At 44.3% G+C, this 9,847-nt stretch overlaps 1 long non-coding RNA gene across 5 annotated transcripts in view; it reads left to right on the forward strand.

The window, feature by feature from the left end:
* Positions 1-381: 381 nt before the first annotated feature.
* Positions 382-9,847, forward strand: part of LOC119310318 — an 11,618-nt gene continuing 2,152 nt past the window's right edge. The window contains exons 1-5 of one of the 5 annotated variants that reach the window (XR_005150681.1): positions 382-569; positions 647-726; positions 3,412-3,511; positions 7,913-8,030; positions 8,307-8,358. This is a non-coding gene — a long non-coding RNA (uncharacterized LOC119310318). Of the gene's footprint in view, positions 570-646; positions 727-3,411; positions 3,512-7,912; positions 8,359-9,847 lie in introns of all 5 variants that reach the window. The other 4 variants (XR_005150682.1, XR_005150680.1, XR_005150683.1 and 1 more) reach the window with 4 other exon arrangements.

Here is a 9,847-nt window from a genome sequence, read left to right on the forward strand (position 1 = left end):
GGGCGAAGGAGAGAAGCCCTCTGTTCGTGCGCCATCAGGGAGAAGAACATATGGGTGGGTGGGTGGGCTCGGCCCGCGGGGGTTATCCACTTGTCAGGGCCAGACGCCAGGGTTCGGTTCCTGGCGTCTGACCCCTTTGCCACGTCAGCAGGTCAACGGGCAGGCGGGTAGTATGGGCCAGGGGCCAGACGCCAGGGATGCTTCGCAACCCAGACGCCAGAGATGTTGGCGTCACCCAAAAAGGTCAAAATTGATTTTTTTTTTCCAAACGAAGTCAAATCCGGATTTTGTTAGCCTTTTAGGTCAGTAATTTTGTCTCGCACCCGCACTATCGCGGCAAGGAGGATTCAAAAGGGAGCGGCCCGGCGCCGACCGCAACCCTAGCCCGAATCAGCACCCGCCGGCCGACGCTTCCGGAGGGAGCCGCTGCGGCGGCCGAGGCCGACGACGAGGCGCGGCGCCCGTTCACGGCTCTTAGCCAGGTCCACGCCGACCTCGCCCTGGCGCGCGTCCCCCAGGAGCTAGGTCTCGCGTCCCCGGCGGTCCCGTCCCCGTCCCTAGGTTCCTAGGTGCGCGACTGAGATCCCGATTTGTTTTTTTTTTTTGAGGGAGCGACTAACATATAGCATCCCTTGGATCGGTGCAGGAGAGGGCGGATGAACGGAGGCGGCGAGGCCAGCGATTATGGGAGCTCGGAGGGCGCGCCTCGTCGTCGGCCTCAGCCAGGTCCACGCCGACCACAGTAATTATTAGTACATCCATTTTTGCTACAAAAGAGTTCAAGTAGTTGCTAGTGCTAGTTTAAGCAGTTATCTCGTCCCGCTTTGGTTGAATGAAGATAGAATGGTGAAAGAAATAAGGAAGGGATGCCTTTGCTGTGCCTGTGAGCCTTTTCTTTCTGGGCTTCAGTTTCTTGAATAACATCACTGTCTACAACTCACCTATGGGATTAGTAAACAGTGTATATGGTATAGAGACACCCAAAATGTTGCTAATTACCAACACCCAATTATGCACCAGAAACAGTAATCCTTTTTATTATATTTAGTTATCTACCATTAGACCTAAACTCAGTTTACAATATTGAGTTGTCTGAGTCGAGTAATAAATTCAAGCTTTGGCCTTCAAGTAGAAAGTTAAACTAGCTGGACAGTCTTCACGTGCCAATTAGTGAAGGCAGTGAAGTTACGCACAACTCTATTCTCGGCATGGATTGTATATGCTAAAGCTTAGTGGGCTGACACAATAGTAGGTGGACACATAAAGCAGGAAATAATGAGGCATAAATGTTTGACTAAACTAGAATTCATTTCATAATAGCACATTCATGTTGAGAAATATATACGACCTTCGAATTGTAGCCAGTCAACTTCCGATAAGTTGTATCGCTTACTAAAAAATGTGGGCCTTACCGTGTGGGGAGGTTGCTAAATCAATAAAACCGTGTTCGTCATTCATGTCAATACGAATAAATCAAGTTTAAAATTCACCATACATATTGATATAAATTCAGAAACATGCAAATATAGCTACAATAATGAGCAAGATACATGTAAGTTTATTTATTCTCAAAATAATCTAAGAAATATTCATCTTCATGCCAAGTTGCCTATAATAAATGGTCACCGACTATCATGAAAACGACAAAATCCATCTTCTTCGCTATTTGGACTGCTCGGGCTTGTCAGCACTATGCACCCCATGAGAAACTGCACCGTAGACATAAAATGGTTAGGTGTTAGCTCACAATGTCAAATGCGCGATTAGCTTATATTGCATTGTATCTGAGTATAGCAGAGATGCGATGGATGTAGTATGAGGTGGTCACCTATGAGGGTGTCTGCGTGGGCTCTGGCCGCGCACTCCGTGATCCTGGTCCTATTCATGTGACGCCATTGGGCTTGTTCGCCACCGCCACCGGCGCTCGGACGACGCCACATGTTATCTTTCTGTTGAACACCTCCCCAGTTGATATTGTGCCATGACTGCCCAACGGTTTCACCATGCGCAGTGTGTTGGTGCTGAGGCCGTCTGCGCATGATGGAATGTTGGGAGGTTGTGGCACACTATGCATCGGGGAGGCGTTGAATGTAGGAGCGGTGTGTGGCAGGGCCGACCGGTGGTGGACAAGGCCAAGGCGCAAGTCGCATGATTAGGATAACCAGGATCAAGAAGTTGCCACAAGAGCCTGCTCGGACGCCCTTGCAAGCGAATATTTTGTTTTCATGCTGGTCAATGCGTATATTCTGTTGGTGGCAACTTTGCATGAAGTTCGTAAGTCTTTGATTACTTTTAAAATAATAAATTATTTGATGTATTTTTACTTAATTGCCAGAGTTGTATTTGCATGACTTCTGTACCATATTATGTTTTATTTATATATGTGTATGGCGAATCTTAAACTTGATATAATTTTGGTTAACACATGAATGAGTGAAAATGATTTTCTGGCCGTAGCAACCTCCCAGCATCCTAAGGCTTTTTCTTTCTATGTAAGAAATACATCTTATCAGAAGTTCACTGGCTTTAATTCAAAGGTTATTACGCTTGTAAATTATTCCTATATAAGAATTGCTTGACAAGAATATGATCTGTACGGATAAATTCTGCTCAGTCAAAGCATTCATCATGCTTATTTTCTGCTTCTGGTCAGTATGATTTTACGAAGAGCATTTGCACATTTTTATTTGCTTCAGCTAAAAAAACATTTGTTCAGCATTAACACCATGATTTTTTTGCGTGTTAATCAAAGAGGTAATTCAAGTCATCTATGATGTCTAAAAGGATTGCATTGCCTTGATAGATGCCACAAGTAGTTAGCCAGCAACCATATCTATTTGGCGAACTATGTCGGGCGCCATACCTAAACGGTGTTGTTCGCTGCAAATATACATATGTACTTTAAGTCTAAAGCTGAGTCGTAGCTCCTCCTGGGCCTGGTTGGCTGTTTGCTGATTGGCCTGGTTGGCTGTTTGCTGATTGGCCTGGTTACTAACGTGCGTAAGCCACAACTCCAAGATGCTAAAATTGAGTGCGGCCACCACGCATACAACCAAACCTAGCTGCGTGAAATCATGATAGTGCGTGGTGGAGGCGGCAGCGGCAGCGAATAGGGCATTAGGGCACGACAGGGCAGTAGTAGCCGGCGGCGCGCGGTCGCCATGTGCCGGCGAGGTGGTGAACGGCGACTCAGCGAGGTCATGAGGGTGAGCAGATCAGCGGATGGCGTTAAGAAAAAAGATCGAATATTTGTATTATGTTGCTGACTTCCGTCGATTGAAATTGTATTAGATCAAGTATTCAAATACATACTTATCTTCTCTAGTTTTAGTTTTGTACTTGTGCATTGCATTTATTCTAGTGCTCTCACATCGTTGAAAAACTAATTGATTCGTTTCCTCTTGTGACTAGATATGGATATTTAAAGGAATTGATCTTGCTGAAATTAAGAAGAATTTCAAAATATACCAAGAAGAATGCCTTTGCCACGGTCAATAAAGCTTTATTATAGGTATGCATTCTTTGTAGCTATCTTCACTTGTCTAATTTGTTTTTTATGATTATATTGTACTAGTTACAGATTCATGATTTATCTATGCTTTCTATTTTTGTAGACATCTTTATGCGTGTCTTAGTTAATAAAGATGATAAATTGGTGATCTGTAATCCATATAATCTTCATTTAGTGAAGTATTTTGATACCAGTATTTACTTTTGAATTTCGGTTGTATTTGCTGAATATAAAGTATTCTAGCGAGCTCCTGCATCGTTGTAGTATACATGATTTTCTTCTTTAAAAATAGCGTCACACCTGAAAATTATTCCACCACTGCTAGCAACGAAGTCGAATTTGAGGTTTCCTTGTGCAAGGGTATTAAACTGTCTTGCATAAGGAAAATGTATTAATCTTCCTTGTGCAAGGGTATCAATCTGACTTTCAGTCAGACATCTCCTGGTCTGCACCACCTTGCTCCCCACGACCACTAGCAGTTGCACTAGACACAAAAATGAAGCAAAAATGTTATGTTCAACATATGTCGCACTTGCATCTGAGCAGATGAGACACGTTGGGTGAAGTATGCGGTGGTTACCTGCAAGGATGTCTGCACGGGCTTTGGCCGTGATTCTAACCATGCTATTTAGGCGCTGCACCATGGGCTCGTTTGTCGCTGCCGATGTCGCTCGGGCGCCGCCCCATGTCATGCTAGCAAATTGGCCCATAGGCTGTCTGCGTGACATTATATAGGGCCTCCAAGAAGCGTATGCCCATGGAGGAGACCAACGTTGAAGCCCATTAGCACCGTACGTTGCATAGATCCGGTGCCTGCAAGAAGCGCACGCCTGTGGAGGCGACCAGCGTCGAAGCTCGTCAGCTCTGTTCGGTGCATAGATCTCATGCGGTCATGCCTACAAGAGGCTCACCTCTATGCAGTCGGTCAACTTTGAAGTTCGTCAACTCTATGAGCTGCACAAATCAGTGTCTCCGAGAAATGCAAACTCGCAGATCGGCTCTCCACACGTCACGGACCCGTCGTCGATGAGAAAGGCGAGCTCATTGTCGTGCCCAATTGGCTCTCTTCATTGCACAATTCTATTGCCCGCTTCTCATGTAAGAGCGCTACGACAAGCGGAGTTGATGCCGTTGAGTAGGCTGGCACTCTGTGTTCGGTGCTGACGCTCCTAGCACAGATGAAGCGTTTAGAGGATTGAAAGCCACCGGGATCAGGCCATTGAGGACGCCATACTCAACGAGGAATTGTATGGGCACCTCTTGTCCCGGCAGTGCCAGAAACTGTGAAAATGGCTGGCTTGTGCAAGTGCACAGAGGCTGGAGTGATATAGTAGGACTGAATCAAGGTAGTAGTTGGCCTGAATCAAGGTAGTAGTTGGCCTGAATCTGCGCTGATGCTCTAGAGTTGATGTCGTCGTTTGGGGCCGCAGATTGTGATTGCGGGATTGGAAGGAGAAACGGTGGGAGCTCCGAGGCTGCATAGTCAAAGACCCCGAAATGCCGTTCCCCCGGTGGCACAGTACCTCGATCGATGCGCTTGCACCACACGCGACGACATGGGGAAAAGCATATCACAAGTCACACCATTGTCATTGTGTGTCGACACGGTATGATCGGCGAGGAGGCCGTCAAGCTGACAGCTCTGGACGGGGGAGACACCCATGCCGAAAGACCGAAGCGCGATGCACCACCTCTAAAAGGACCGAGATGGGCGTAGGATGCCCTTGAAGGGACTCCGCTACATGTCTGCGCTCTTGCAGTAGCCGGAGCATTGGCGAGGAGGTAGCTAAACATATTTGTTGGCCGGGCCAGGTTCTCCTCGGTGCCTCCGATGCTTGGTGGGCCTTTCGACCGTCTCATCTTGTCTCTATTGCTTTGTTTCCCACACACTACAAAAATACAATTAAGAACTCGTTAGCTTCACAAACTCAATAGTATATCTATTCTGTTATTCTTCGCACCGGGCACGTGCACATAACCTACCCGACGAAAGAAGCTGTTTTGCGCGAGTCATGTCTTTTGGCGGGAGACAAATGTGTAAAGATTTAGAGGTGCTTTATTACGAACTGACATAGGCTTCATTTATAGCCCCTGTTAAAGTACTATTTTAGGAATGAAATCAATTCTCATATATCCAAATTAATTGTCATCTATTTACGTACAAATATACGACAACGTAAACATTAATGTACTGCCAGTTATTCTTATTATGATATTTTCGCGAGTTTTAAATGCGACTATTTATTGCAGCGCATTCATATATGGATATCAATCAAATATTTCCTAGTATATCTCTGTGCACTAATGAAACAATCATCAGGATCCACTAAAAAAATGATAACATAATTAGTGTATAGACCTGAGAACCATAGTGGAGCAAAATGGCAAGTCAAAGAAAAGTTTTCATAAGACTGAAGACTGAAACATGAGAACTACTAAAACATGAGAACTATCTTCCCAAGGGTTAAACCAAAGCAGGAAGGAGTAATTCTCATGTTTTAATCTTCATGTCTTATGGGAACTTTCTTTGCCTTGCCGCTTTGCTCCAATATGATTCTCAGGTTTATACGCTATTATGTTTTATCATCCTGCTGATCATTTCATTAAGCGACTGAGATATAGTAGGGAATATTTGATTGATACATATATAAGGGTGTGTTGCAAATAAATAGTCACATTTAAAGCTCGGCAAAATATCGGAACGAGAATAATTGGTAGGACATTAATGTTGGCGTTGTCGTTTATTTTGGATATGTGTGAATTGGTTTCGTTCCTCACATAGTGCTTCAGCAGAGGCTATAAATACCTATTTCTTTTCGTAACAGAGCACATCTAAATGTTTGTATTTGTTTCTCGTCCAAAGACGTGCCTCGTGCAAAACAACCTCTTTCGGTCGGGTAGGTTCTACGCACGTAACCGGTGTGAAGATTAACACAATATCAATACTCTTGAGTTTGTGAAGCTAATGTGTTCTTAGTAGTAATTTTGTATTGTGTGGGAAACAAAACAATCGAGACGAAAATATGAGACGGTTGGGAGGCCCACCAAGCTTTGGAGGCACCGATGAAAACTCGACCTGACCAGGAAATATGTTCAACTACGTCCTCACCAATGCTCCGGCTATTGCAGGAGCACAAGCAAGTAGCTGAGTCCCTCTGAGGGCATCCTACGCTCATCTCGGTCCTTTCGGAGATGGCGCATCGCGTTTTCGTCTTTCGTCCACATGTGTCTCCCTTGCACAGAGCTTCCAGCTTCACAACCCTCGCCAGCCATGCCATGTCGATGCAGGGAAACAACGACGTCACTTGTGATCTACTTTGGTGAAATGGTGTTTCGTCGTCTTCGGCTATGCTGCCCCAGGGGTGATCGCCGTTTCTCCTTCAAGACGCCAGAACCACACTTTGCCCCGAGCAGCGACATCAACTATGGATCGTCAGCGCAAAATCATCCCAACTACTACCTCGACTCCATTTAGGCGAATCGTCCTCTTGTGCCATGCCAACCTTTGTGCACTCGCACAAGCCACTCAATTTCGTAGTTTATGGCACGACCATGACAGGAGGTGCCCTTACAGTTCCTTGTGGAGTGTGGGGTCATTGGTGGCTTGATCTCAGTGGTTTTCAATTCTCTGAACGCTTCGTCTGTGCTAGGAGCGTCGGGATCAAGCCGAGCACAGACTGTTGGCCTGCTCAACGACGTCAACTCAGCTTGTCGTGTCACGCTCTTGCCTCTTTTCCACGACGAGTATGTATGCCTGCATTGCCAGCAACCAGTGCTCATGGGTTTGGCATGGGCTGTCGTTGTTAGATTCTGCTGGTTTAGGATATTTCGCTGGTCTGGCTGTTGGTTTGGGCTGGTCCCAGTTTTTAGATGTTACTCTTGAGGATTAATAGTTGGATTACATTATATTAGATTAAAGTATGGCGCAGATTTGTGGCCGTTTGGGTTAGTCCCTACTTTAGTTTTTTGTCTTAAGGATTGGTTGTGTCAATCACATGCCTGGTTGGATGTAGGGATTGTGCCTCTCATGGTTGCGTTTCAGTGGGTTTAGGAAGCCATTATTAGCTTCTTGATTGGAAATTACCGGGTGAAGGGGATGGGATGGACTGTGGATGGACCCTGTTGGAAATTGTCTGCCTGAATTGATTGATTAACCTGAGCTCTGCCTGGTTGCTTATCTTTGGGATTGGATATATCAGATGTTGGTTGGGGAAATAGAGGACCATCTGTGTTGCTGTGGGTGTGGTTCTCTGAGTCAAAGTGCCGTATTAGTTTGTATTGGATTGGGGTTTGCAGAAGAGAGGTGGGGGCTGGTGCCTGTTGTGGTTGTAGTTGTTTAGATTAAGGTGTTGTTCTCAAGTGCTTGGTTAATTCGGTCCTCGCTTGGCTATGTCCTTGCAGGAATGGATAGGTCACATGGTTGAGGATCTATGCTTGTTCTGGTTGCAGTCCTGTGGATCAAGGTGTTGTTCTCGAGTGCTAGAGTAATTTGATTATCCTGTCGGCTCTCAGCTTCCAGGTTCTAATTATATGTGGTTCCAGTCCTGTGGATCAACATGTTGTTCTTGGGTGCTAGATTAATTTGGTTATCCTATCGGCTCCCAGCTTCCATTATATAAGGACTTTGTGCTTTACTGTCGGTTGTTTTGTTCGGTTCTCTTGTTTTCTGATTCTTTGCTTCATCTGTTTCGCATGTTGATATGCTTGTCTTTGTTAGGCGCTTGGCTCTGGGGTTTCTTGTTCTTCTTTGATTATGATGTTTGTTGGCTGATTCTATTCCATCTTGCTTTTTCAGGACTGTATGTTGTTGGTTGGTCTGTGCTGTTCTTCTTTTATCTTCTATATAGGTGGGACATGTTCTTTACCCTGCATTTTCGTATCTATATACCTGTGTCTATAAATTCCTTCAATTGGATGCTTTGGTGGACACAAAAGCTTAACACATGTTACATCGTGCTATTTGCTGAGGTAGATGTTTGACTCCTTTCGTGTGTCATATAGAACATCCATATCAGATAAAGCAAAAGGCAGAGACCAAATATAAGAGCTGAGGGATATGTGGAAGAGAGACAGGATGAGCTTGAGGCTTACGAGCCATTCAAATAATCAGACGTGCATGGTTTCTTGAATTTTCAATTGTTGAATCTGTCAACCTGAAGATTTTTTTTTCTTGTTTGCGGCAAACTCCAGGGTAAAATATAAAACAGAATCTGTCACCTGAAGGCATTCTGTCGAGACCTTGCTCAGAGGTCGGGTGAGTTGATTTATCTAATCTGTATCCTGCTGGATGCTAATAAATAAGCTAGATCTATGAATAGTTTAGTCGCCAGTAGATGAGCTGATGAACCAATAGCATGTAGTAATGGTAGGTATGATTTGGATCCAAGTTGTGGTTACATAATGGCATATCTAGGATGGACCTTTAGCCACTGAGGCCTGAAAATAGAAAGTTGACAAAAAGAATCTCATTTTATTTGGATTTTTTTAAACTGCAGCCCATAAGTAGCACTATTAATTCCCCGGTTATCATTTGCTAGAATTTCTTGCTTTTGAAAGGAATTTAGAAGGATCTTAAGATTAGTACATTCAGTTATTTGTCCTGATGTTCCTTAGCAAAGCAGCAACCTTCTATTGCTATTTCATGTCGTGCTCTTCTTAATTTCTTATCAATGAGAAGACAGCTCAAAAGAATTGTCTCTTGTGAGTTATTACATGAACGTCAATGAAACAGCAAGCTTTCAGTATCCTAGGATTTTGCTACCAATCATTGTTTTTTTGGTTGACAAACCAATCATTGATTCTTACTTAAATGCTTGCATGATATTATTTGTTAGCCATATTGCACTTGGTGAGACCATTTATCATGAATCTATATTTTTCCATCTTCAGAGTGCGCCTTCATTTAAAAGGGCAACCTGGTGCATGTAGCTCCCGCTTGCGCAGGGTCCAGGGAAGGGTCCGACCACTTTGGGTCTATAGTACGCAGCCTTTCCCTACATTTCTGTAAGAGGCTGTTTCCAGGACTTGAACCCATGACCTCATGGTCACAAGGCAGCAGCTTTACCACTGCGCCAAGGCTCCCCTTCATTTATGCAAAAAAAATCATTATGGGTAAATATTAGTATCACTTTGCATAGTAGTATAACCAGGTCTGTTGAACTGTACATTTTCTGCATGTTATCATGTTTTTGTTTGAAAGCAAGCTAATTGGACGGCGGTGTTTATTTGCATGAATGCCTTGCCATTTTGCTGGAAGTTATTTGATGCGTGAGGTGCTCTTTATAATTTGCATGTGAGAGAGGATTAATTTGCCAAGCTTTCTATTGATACAACCAT

This window comes from Triticum dicoccoides, chromosome 5B (genome assembly GCF_002162155.2).
Source record: "Triticum dicoccoides isolate Atlit2015 ecotype Zavitan chromosome 5B, WEW_v2.0, whole genome shotgun sequence".
NCBI classification, from domain to species: domain Eukaryota; kingdom Viridiplantae; phylum Streptophyta; class Magnoliopsida; order Poales; family Poaceae; genus Triticum; species Triticum dicoccoides.